Source organism: Pseudophryne corroboree, chromosome 3 (assembly GCF_028390025.1).
Source record: "Pseudophryne corroboree isolate aPseCor3 chromosome 3, aPseCor3.hap2, whole genome shotgun sequence".
Taxonomy (NCBI): Eukaryota; Metazoa; Chordata; class Amphibia; order Anura; family Myobatrachidae; genus Pseudophryne; species Pseudophryne corroboree.
This window is the reverse complement of record NC_086446.1, coordinates 115,047,439-115,054,938: the sequence shown is the minus strand read 5'-3', so window position 1 is coordinate 115,054,938 and position 7,500 is coordinate 115,047,439. Positions and strand designations below refer to the sequence as shown.

General features: G+C 41.6%; 26 non-coding genes and 8 pseudogenes across 26 annotated transcripts; all 34 read left to right on the top strand.

Annotated features, from left to right (window-relative positions):
• Nucleotides 1–14, top strand: part of LOC134890471 (5S ribosomal RNA) — a 119-nt pseudogene extending 105 nt beyond the window's left edge.
• A 107-nt stretch (nt 15–121) lies between these two features.
• LOC135066460 (5S ribosomal RNA) lies at nt 122–240 on the top strand. Its single transcript, XR_010252707.1, has one exon. It is a non-coding gene; the product is annotated as a 5S ribosomal RNA (ribosomal RNA).
• A 107-nt stretch (nt 241–347) lies between these two features.
• Nucleotides 348–466, top strand: LOC135067906 (5S ribosomal RNA). The gene has a single exon (XR_010254112.1). It is a non-coding gene; the product is annotated as a 5S ribosomal RNA (ribosomal RNA).
• Nucleotides 467–573: 107 nt separating this feature from the next.
• Nucleotides 574–692, top strand: LOC135063749 (5S ribosomal RNA). The gene has a single exon (XR_010250072.1). It is a non-coding gene; the product is annotated as a 5S ribosomal RNA (ribosomal RNA).
• A 107-nt stretch (nt 693–799) lies between these two features.
• On the top strand, nt 800–918 carry LOC134894569 (5S ribosomal RNA; annotated as a pseudogene).
• A 107-nt stretch (nt 919–1,025) lies between these two features.
• Nucleotides 1,026–1,144, top strand: LOC134892524 (5S ribosomal RNA). Its single transcript, XR_010171576.1, has one exon. It is a non-coding gene; the product is annotated as a 5S ribosomal RNA (ribosomal RNA).
• Nucleotides 1,145–1,251: 107 nt separating this feature from the next.
• LOC134890629 (5S ribosomal RNA) lies at nt 1,252–1,370 on the top strand (annotated as a pseudogene).
• Nucleotides 1,371–1,477: 107 nt separating this feature from the next.
• On the top strand, nt 1,478–1,596 carry LOC135065026 (5S ribosomal RNA). The gene has a single exon (XR_010251318.1). It is a non-coding gene; the product is annotated as a 5S ribosomal RNA (ribosomal RNA).
• A 107-nt stretch (nt 1,597–1,703) lies between these two features.
• LOC134901879 (5S ribosomal RNA) lies at nt 1,704–1,822 on the top strand. Its single transcript, XR_010175355.1, has one exon. It is a non-coding gene; the product is annotated as a 5S ribosomal RNA (ribosomal RNA).
• Nucleotides 1,823–1,929: 107 nt separating this feature from the next.
• Nucleotides 1,930–2,048, top strand: LOC134886962 (5S ribosomal RNA; annotated as a pseudogene).
• Nucleotides 2,049–2,155: 107 nt separating this feature from the next.
• Nucleotides 2,156–2,274, top strand: LOC134892512 (5S ribosomal RNA). Its single transcript, XR_010171575.1, has one exon. It is a non-coding gene; the product is annotated as a 5S ribosomal RNA (ribosomal RNA).
• Nucleotides 2,275–2,381: 107 nt separating this feature from the next.
• On the top strand, nt 2,382–2,501 carry LOC134890944 (5S ribosomal RNA; annotated as a pseudogene).
• A 107-nt stretch (nt 2,502–2,608) lies between these two features.
• LOC135062696 (5S ribosomal RNA) lies at nt 2,609–2,727 on the top strand. Its single transcript, XR_010249043.1, has one exon. It is a non-coding gene; the product is annotated as a 5S ribosomal RNA (ribosomal RNA).
• A 107-nt stretch (nt 2,728–2,834) lies between these two features.
• On the top strand, nt 2,835–2,953 carry LOC135069204 (5S ribosomal RNA). Its single transcript, XR_010255392.1, has one exon. It is a non-coding gene; the product is annotated as a 5S ribosomal RNA (ribosomal RNA).
• Nucleotides 2,954–3,060: 107 nt separating this feature from the next.
• LOC134892501 (5S ribosomal RNA) lies at nt 3,061–3,179 on the top strand. Its single transcript, XR_010171574.1, has one exon. It is a non-coding gene; the product is annotated as a 5S ribosomal RNA (ribosomal RNA).
• Nucleotides 3,180–3,286: 107 nt separating this feature from the next.
• Nucleotides 3,287–3,405, top strand: LOC134892489 (5S ribosomal RNA). Its single transcript, XR_010171573.1, has one exon. It is a non-coding gene; the product is annotated as a 5S ribosomal RNA (ribosomal RNA).
• A 107-nt stretch (nt 3,406–3,512) lies between these two features.
• On the top strand, nt 3,513–3,631 carry LOC135061128 (5S ribosomal RNA). Its single transcript, XR_010247519.1, has one exon. It is a non-coding gene; the product is annotated as a 5S ribosomal RNA (ribosomal RNA).
• Nucleotides 3,632–3,738: 107 nt separating this feature from the next.
• Nucleotides 3,739–3,857, top strand: LOC134890799 (5S ribosomal RNA; annotated as a pseudogene).
• A 107-nt stretch (nt 3,858–3,964) lies between these two features.
• LOC134902256 (5S ribosomal RNA) lies at nt 3,965–4,083 on the top strand. The gene has a single exon (XR_010175724.1). It is a non-coding gene; the product is annotated as a 5S ribosomal RNA (ribosomal RNA).
• A 107-nt stretch (nt 4,084–4,190) lies between these two features.
• On the top strand, nt 4,191–4,309 carry LOC135065198 (5S ribosomal RNA). The gene has a single exon (XR_010251484.1). It is a non-coding gene; the product is annotated as a 5S ribosomal RNA (ribosomal RNA).
• Nucleotides 4,310–4,416: 107 nt separating this feature from the next.
• On the top strand, nt 4,417–4,535 carry LOC135062841 (5S ribosomal RNA). The gene has a single exon (XR_010249182.1). It is a non-coding gene; the product is annotated as a 5S ribosomal RNA (ribosomal RNA).
• A 107-nt stretch (nt 4,536–4,642) lies between these two features.
• LOC135067131 (5S ribosomal RNA) lies at nt 4,643–4,761 on the top strand. Its single transcript, XR_010253355.1, has one exon. It is a non-coding gene; the product is annotated as a 5S ribosomal RNA (ribosomal RNA).
• A 107-nt stretch (nt 4,762–4,868) lies between these two features.
• On the top strand, nt 4,869–4,987 carry LOC135059898 (5S ribosomal RNA). Its single transcript, XR_010246295.1, has one exon. It is a non-coding gene; the product is annotated as a 5S ribosomal RNA (ribosomal RNA).
• Nucleotides 4,988–5,094: 107 nt separating this feature from the next.
• Nucleotides 5,095–5,213, top strand: LOC134889199 (5S ribosomal RNA; annotated as a pseudogene).
• Nucleotides 5,214–5,320: 107 nt separating this feature from the next.
• Nucleotides 5,321–5,439, top strand: LOC135063585 (5S ribosomal RNA). Its single transcript, XR_010249912.1, has one exon. It is a non-coding gene; the product is annotated as a 5S ribosomal RNA (ribosomal RNA).
• Nucleotides 5,440–5,546: 107 nt separating this feature from the next.
• LOC134892477 (5S ribosomal RNA) lies at nt 5,547–5,665 on the top strand. Its single transcript, XR_010171571.1, has one exon. It is a non-coding gene; the product is annotated as a 5S ribosomal RNA (ribosomal RNA).
• Nucleotides 5,666–5,772: 107 nt separating this feature from the next.
• Nucleotides 5,773–5,891, top strand: LOC135066178 (5S ribosomal RNA). Its single transcript, XR_010252433.1, has one exon. It is a non-coding gene; the product is annotated as a 5S ribosomal RNA (ribosomal RNA).
• A 107-nt stretch (nt 5,892–5,998) lies between these two features.
• Nucleotides 5,999–6,117, top strand: LOC135067575 (5S ribosomal RNA). The gene has a single exon (XR_010253787.1). It is a non-coding gene; the product is annotated as a 5S ribosomal RNA (ribosomal RNA).
• Nucleotides 6,118–6,224: 107 nt separating this feature from the next.
• Nucleotides 6,225–6,343, top strand: LOC134890217 (5S ribosomal RNA; annotated as a pseudogene).
• A 107-nt stretch (nt 6,344–6,450) lies between these two features.
• Nucleotides 6,451–6,569, top strand: LOC134902255 (5S ribosomal RNA). The gene has a single exon (XR_010175723.1). It is a non-coding gene; the product is annotated as a 5S ribosomal RNA (ribosomal RNA).
• A 107-nt stretch (nt 6,570–6,676) lies between these two features.
• On the top strand, nt 6,677–6,795 carry LOC135065197 (5S ribosomal RNA). The gene has a single exon (XR_010251483.1). It is a non-coding gene; the product is annotated as a 5S ribosomal RNA (ribosomal RNA).
• A 107-nt stretch (nt 6,796–6,902) lies between these two features.
• On the top strand, nt 6,903–7,021 carry LOC135062840 (5S ribosomal RNA). The gene has a single exon (XR_010249181.1). It is a non-coding gene; the product is annotated as a 5S ribosomal RNA (ribosomal RNA).
• A 107-nt stretch (nt 7,022–7,128) lies between these two features.
• On the top strand, nt 7,129–7,247 carry LOC135067130 (5S ribosomal RNA). Its single transcript, XR_010253354.1, has one exon. It is a non-coding gene; the product is annotated as a 5S ribosomal RNA (ribosomal RNA).
• Nucleotides 7,248–7,354: 107 nt separating this feature from the next.
• On the top strand, nt 7,355–7,473 carry LOC135069203 (5S ribosomal RNA). Its single transcript, XR_010255391.1, has one exon. It is a non-coding gene; the product is annotated as a 5S ribosomal RNA (ribosomal RNA).
• The last annotated feature ends 27 nt before the right edge of the window (nt 7,474–7,500 follow it).

Sequence of the window (7,500 nt, the reverse complement as noted above, 5' to 3'; positions counted from 1 at the left end):
AGGTGCTGTAGATATTTTTATACTGCCAACACCGTTCTGTTGATGCATTCCATTTTCAAACGTATTCATTTATGAACCAGTAGTTAGAAGTAGAAAAGTTCTAACAGAAACCACAAAACTCATCTACAGCCACACCACACTGGATACACCCAATCTCATCTGATCTTGGAAGCTAAGCAGAGTTGGGCCTGGTTAGTACTTGGATGGGAGACCACCTGGGAATACAAGGTGCTGCAGATATTTTTATACTGCCAACACCGTTCTGTTGATGCATTCCATTTTCAAACGTATTCATTTATGAACCAGTAGTTAGAAGTAGAAAAGTTCTAACAGAAACCACAAAGCTCATCTACAGCCACACCACACTGGATACGCCCAATCACATCTGATCTTGGAAGCTAAGCAGTGTTGGGCCTGGTTAGTACTTGGATGGGAGACCACCTGGGAATACAAGATGCTGTAGATATTTTTATCCTGCCAACACCGTTCTGTTGATGCATTCCATTTTCAAACGTATTCATTTATGAACCAGTAGTTAGAAGTAGAAAAGTTCTAACAGAAACCACAAAGCTCATCTACAGCCACACCACACTGGATACGCCCAATCTCATCTGATCTTGGAAGCTAAGCAGTGTTGGGCCTGGTTAGTATTTGGATGGGAGACCACCTGGAAATACAAGGTGTTGTAGATATTTTTATACTGCCAACACCGTTCTGTTGATGCATTCCATTTTCAAACGTATTCATTTATGAACCAGTAGTTAGAAGTAGAAAAGTTCTAACAGAAACCAGAAAATTCATCTACAGCAACAACACACTGGATACGCCCAATCTAATCTGATCTTGGAAGCTAAGCAGTGTTGGGCCTGGTTAGTACTTGGATGGGAGACCACCTGGGAATACAAGATGCTGTAGATATTTTTATACTGCCAACACCGTTCTGTTGATGCATTCCATTTTCAAACGTATTCATTTATGAACCAGTAGTTAGAAGTAGAAAAGTTCTAACAGAAACCACAAAGCTCATCTACAGCCACACCACACTGGATACGCCCAATCTCATCTGATCTTGGAAGCTAAGCAGTGTTGGGCCTGGTTAGTACTTGGATGGGAGACCACCTGGGAATACAAGGTGCTGTAGATATTTTTATACTGCCAACACCGTTCTGTTGATGCATTCCATTTTCAAACGTATTCATTTATGAACCAGTAGTTAGAAGTAGAAAAGTTCTAACAGAAACCACAAAGCTCATATACAGCCACACCACACTGGATACGCCCAATCTCATCTGATCTTGGAAGCTAAGCAGTGTTGGGCCTGGTTAGTACTTGGATTGGAGACCAACTGGGAATACAAGGTGCTGTAGATAATTTTATACTGCCAACACCGTTCTGTTGATGCATTCCATTTTCAAACGTATTCATTTATGAACTAGTAGTTAGAAGTAGAAAAGTTCTAACAGAAACCACAAAGCTCATCTACAGCCACACCACACTGGATACGCCCAATCTCATCTGATCTTGGAAGCTAAGCAGTGTTGGGCCTGGTTAGTACTTGGATGGGAGACCACCTGGGAATACAAAGTGCTGTAGATATTTTTATCCTGCCAACACCGTTCTGTTGATGCATTCCATTTTCAAACGTATTCATTTATGAACCAGTAGTTAGAAGTAGAAAAGTTCTAACAGAAACCACAAAGCTCATCTACAGCCACACCACACTGGATACGCCCAATCTCATCTGATCTTGGAAGCTAAGCAGTGTTGGGCCTGGTTAGTACTTGGATGGGAGACCACCTGGGAATGCAAGGTGCTGTAGATATTTTTATACTGCCAACACCGTTCTGTTGATGCATTCCATTTTCAAACGTATTCATTTATGAACCAGTAGTTAGAAGTAGAAAAGTTCAAACAGAAACCACAAAGCTCATCTACAGCCACACCACACTGGATATGCCCAATCTCATCTGATCTTGGAAGCTATGCAGTGTTGGGCCTGGTTAGTATTTGGATGGGAGACCACCTGGAAATACAAGGTGCTGTAGATATTTTTATACTGCCAACACCGTTCTGTTGACGCATTCCATTTTCAAACGTATTCATTTATGAACCAGTAGTTAGAAGTAGAAAAGTTCTAACAGAAACCACAAAGCTCATCTACAGCCACACCACACTGGATACGCCCAATCTCATCTGATCTTGGAAGCTAAGCAGTGTTGGGCCTGGTTAGTACTTGGATGGGAGACCACCTGGGAATACAAGGTGCTGTAGATATTTTTATACTGCCAACACCGTTCTGTTGATGCATTCCATTTTCAAACGTATTCATTTATGAACCAGTAGTTAGAAGTAGAAAAGTTCTAACAGAAACCACAAAGCTCATCTACAGCCACAGCACACTGGATACGCCCAATCTCATCTGATCTTGTGAAGCTAAGCAGTGTTGAGCCTGGTTAGTACTTGGATGGGAGACCACCTGGGAATACAAGGTGCTGTAGATATTTTTATACTACCAACACCGTTCTGTTGATGCATTCCATTTTCAAACGTATTCGTTTATGAACCAGTAGTTAGAAGTAGAAAAGTTCTAACAGAAACCATAAAGCTCATCTACAGCCACACCACACTGGATACGCCCAATCTCCTCTGATCTTGGAAGCTAAGCAGTGTTGGGCCTGGTTAGTACTTGGATGGGAGACCACCTGGGAATACAAGGTGCTGTAGATATTTTTATACTGCCAACACCGTTCTGTTGATGCATTCAATTTTCAAATGTATTCATTTATGAACCAGTAGTTAGAAGTAGAAAAGTTCAAACAGAAACCATAAAGCTCATCTACAGCCACACCACACTGGATACGCCCAATCTCATCTGATCTTGGAAGCTAAGCAGTGTTGGGCCTGTTTAGTACTTGGATTGGAGACCACCTGGGAATAAAAGGTGCTGTAGATATTTTTATACTGCCAACACCGTTCTGTTGATGCATTCCATTTTCAAACTTATTCATTTATGAACCAGTAGTTAGAAGTAGAAAAGTTCTAACAGAAACCACAAAGCTCATCTACAGCCACACCACACTGGATACGCCCAATCTCATCTGATCTTGGAAGCTAAGCAGTGTTGGGCCTGGTTAGTACTTGGATGGGAGACCACCTGGGAATACAAGGTGCTGTAGATATTTTTATACTGCCAACACCGTTCTGTTGATGCATTCCATTTTCAAACGTATTCATTTATGAACCAGTAGTTAGAAGTAGAAAAGTTCTAACAGAAACCACAAAGCTCATCTACAGCCACACCACACTGGATACGCCCAATCTCATCTGATCTTGGAAGCTAAGCAGTGTTGGGCCTGGTTAGTACTTGGATGGGAGACCACCTGGGAATACAAGGTGCTGTAGATATTTTTATACTGCCAACACCGTTCTGTTGATGCATTCCATTTTCAAATGTATTCTTTTATGAACCAGTAGTTAGAAGTAGAAAAGTTCAAACAGAAACCACAAAGCTCATCTACAGCCACACCACACTGGATACGCCCAATCTCATCTGATCTTGGAAGCTAAGCAGTGTTGGGCCTGGTTAGTACTTGGATGGGAGACCACCTGGGAATAAAAGGTGCTGTAGATATTTTTATACTGCCAACACCGTTCTGTTGATGCATTCCATTTTCAAACGTATTCATTTATGAACCAGTAGTTAGAAGTAGAAAAGTTCTAACAGAAACCACAAAGCTCATCTACAGCCACACCACACTGGATATGCACAATCTCATCTAATCTTGGAAGCTAAGCAGTGTTGGGCCTGGTTAGTACTTGGATGGGAGACCACCTGGGAACACAAGGTGCTGTAGATATTTTTATACTGCCAACACCGTTCTGTTGATGCATTCCATTTTCAAACGTATTCATTTATGAACCAGTAGTTATAAGTAGAAAAGTTCTAACAGAAACCACAAAGCTCATCTACAGCCACACCACATTGGATACGCCCAATCTCATCTGATCTTGGAAGCTAAGCAGTGTTGGGCCTGGTTAGTACTTGGATGGGAGACCACCTGGGAATACAAGGTGCTGTAGATATTTTTATACTGCCAACACCGTTCTGTTGATGCATTCCATTTTCAAACGTATTCATTTATGAACCAGTAGTTAGAAGTAGAAAAGTTCTAACAGAAACCACATAGCTCATCTACAGCCACACCACACTGGATACGCCCAATCTCATCTGATCTTGGAAGCTAAGCAGTGTTGGGCATGGTTAGTACTTGGATGGGAGACCACCTGGGAATACAAGGTGCTGTAGATAATTTTATACTGCCAACACCGTTCTGTTGATGCATTCCATTTTAAAACGTATTGATTTATGAACCAGTAGTTAGAAGTAGAAAAGTTCTAACAGAAACAACAAAGCTCATCTACAGCCACACCACACTGGATACGCCCAATCTCATCTGGTCTTGGAAGCTAAGCAGTGTTGGGCCTGTTTAGTACTTGGATGGGAGACCACCTGGGAATACAAGGTGCTGTAGATATTTTTATACTACCAACACCGTTCTGTTGATGCATTACATTTTCAAACGTATTCATTTATGAACCAGTAGTTAGAAGTAGAAAAGTACTAACAGAAACCATAAAGCTCTTCTACAGCCACACCACACTGGATATGCCCAATCTCATCTGATCTTGGAAGCTAAGCAGTGTTGGGCCTGGTTAGTACTTAGATGGGAGACCACCTGGGAATACAAGGTGCTGTAGATAATTTTATACTGCCAACACCGTTCTGTTGATGCATTCCATTTTAAAATGTATTCATTTATGAACCAGTAGTTAGAAGTAGAAAAGTTCTAACAGAAACCAGAAAGTTCATCTACAGCAACACCACACTGGATACGCCCAATCTCATCTGATCTTGGAAGCTAAGCAGTGTTGGGCCTGGTTAGTACTTGGATGGGAGACCACCTGGGAATACAAGGTGCTGTAGATATTTTTATACTGCCAACACCGTTCTGTTGATGCATTCCATTTTCAAACGTATTAATTTATGAACCAGTAGTTAGAAGTAGAAAAGTTCTAACAGAAACCACAAAGCTCATTTACAGCCACACTACACTGGATACGCCCAATCTCATCTGATCTTGTAAGCTAAGCAGTGTTGGGCCTGGTTAGTACTTGGATGGGAGACCACCTGGGAATGCAAGGTGCTGTAGATATTTTTATACTGCCAACACCGTTCTGTTGATGCATTCCATTTTCAAACGTATTCATTTATGAACCAGTAGTTAGAAGTAGAAAAGTTCAAACAGAAACCACAAAGCTCATCTACAGCCACACCACACTGGATATGCCCAATCTCATCTGATCTTGGAAGCTAAGCAGTGTTGGGCCTGGTTAGTATTTGGATGGGAGACCACCTGGAAATACAAGGTGCTGTAGATATTTTTATACTGCCAACACCATTCTGTTGACGCATTCCATTTTCAAACGTATTCATTTATGAACCAGTAGTTAGAAGTAGAAAAGTTCTAACAGAAACCACAAAGCTCATCTACAGCCACACCACACTGGATACGCCCAATCTCATCTGATCTTGGAAGCTAAGCAGTGTTGGGCCTGGTTAGTACTTGGATGGGAGACCACCTGGGAATACAAGGTGCTGTAGATATTTTTATACTGCCAACACCGTTCTGTTGATGCATTCCATTTTCAAACGTATTCATTTATGAACCAGTAGTTAGAAGTAGAAAAGTTCTAACAGAAACCACAAAGCTCATCTACAGCCCCACCACGCTGGATACGCCCAATCTCATCTGATCTTGGAAGCTAAGCAGTGTTGGGCCTGGTTAGTACTTGGATGGGAGACCACCTGGGAATACAAGGTGCTGTAGATATTTTTATACTGCCAACACCGTTCTGTTGATGCATTCCATTTTCAAACGTATTCATTTATGAACCAGTAGTTAGAAGTAGAAAAGTTCTAACAGAAACCACAAAGCTCATCTACAGCCACAGCACACTGGATACGCCCAATCTCATCTGATCTTGGAAGCTAAGCAGTGTTGAGCCTGGTTAGTACTTGGATGGGAGACCACCTGGGAATACAAGGTGCTGTAGATATTTTTATACTACCAACACCGTTCTGTTGATGCATTCCATTTTCAAACGTATTCATTTATGAACCAGTAGTTAGAAGTAGAAAAGTTCTAACAGAAACCACAAAGCTCATCTACAGCCACACCACACTGGATATGCACAATCTCATCTAATCTTGGAAGCTAAGCAGTGTTGGGCCTGGTTAGTACTTGGATGGGAGACCACCTGGGAATACAAGGTGCTGTAGATATTTTTATACTGCCAACACCGTTCTGTTGATGCATTCCATTTTCAAACGTATTCATTTATGAACCAGTAGTTATAAGTAGAAAAGTTCTAACAGAAACCACAAAGCTCATCTACAGCCACACCACATTGGATACGCCCAATCTCATCTGATCTTGGAAGCTAAGCAGTGTTGGGCCTGGTTAGTACTTGGATGGGAGACCACCTGGGAATACAAGGTGCTGTAGATATTTTTATACTGCCAACACCGTTCTGTTGATGCATTCCATTTTCAAACGTATTCATTTATGAACCAGTAGTTAGAAGTAGAAAAGTTCTAACAGAATCCATAAAGCTCATCTACAGCCACACCACACTGGATACGCCCAATCTCATCTGATCTTGGAAGCTAAGCAGTGTTGGGCATGGTTAGTACTTGGATGGGAGACCACCTGGGAATACAAGGTGCTGTAGATAATTTTATACTGCCAACACCGTTCTGTTGATGCATTCCATTTTAAAACGTATTCATTTATGAACCAGTAGTTAGAAGTAGAAAAGTTCTAACAGAAACAACAAAGCTCATCTACAGCCACACCACACTGGATACGCCCAATCTCATCTGGTCTTGGAAGCTAAGCAGTGTTGGGCCTGTTTAGTACTTGGATGGGAGACCACCTGGGAATACAAGGTGCTGTAGATATTTTTATACTACCAACACCGTTCTGTTGATGCATTACATTTTCAAACGTATTCATTTATGAACCAGTAGTTAGAAGTAGAAAAGTACTAACAGAAACCATAAAGCTCTTCTACAGCCACACCACACTGGATATGCCCAATCTCATCTGATCTTGGAAGCTAAGCAGTGTTGGGCCTGGTTAGTACTTAGATGGGAGACCACCTGGGAATACAAGGTGCTGTAGATAATTTTATACTGCCAACACCGTTCTGTTGATGCATTCCATTTTAAAATGTATTCATTTATGAACCAGTAGTTAGAAGTAGAAAAGTTCTAACAGAAACCATAAAGCTCATCTACAGCCACACCACACTGGATACGCCCAATCTCATCTGATCTTGGAAGCTAAGCAGTGTTGGGCCTGTTTAGTACTTGGATTGGAGACCACCTGGGAATAAAAGGTGCTGTAGATATTTTTATACTGCCAACACCGTTCTGTT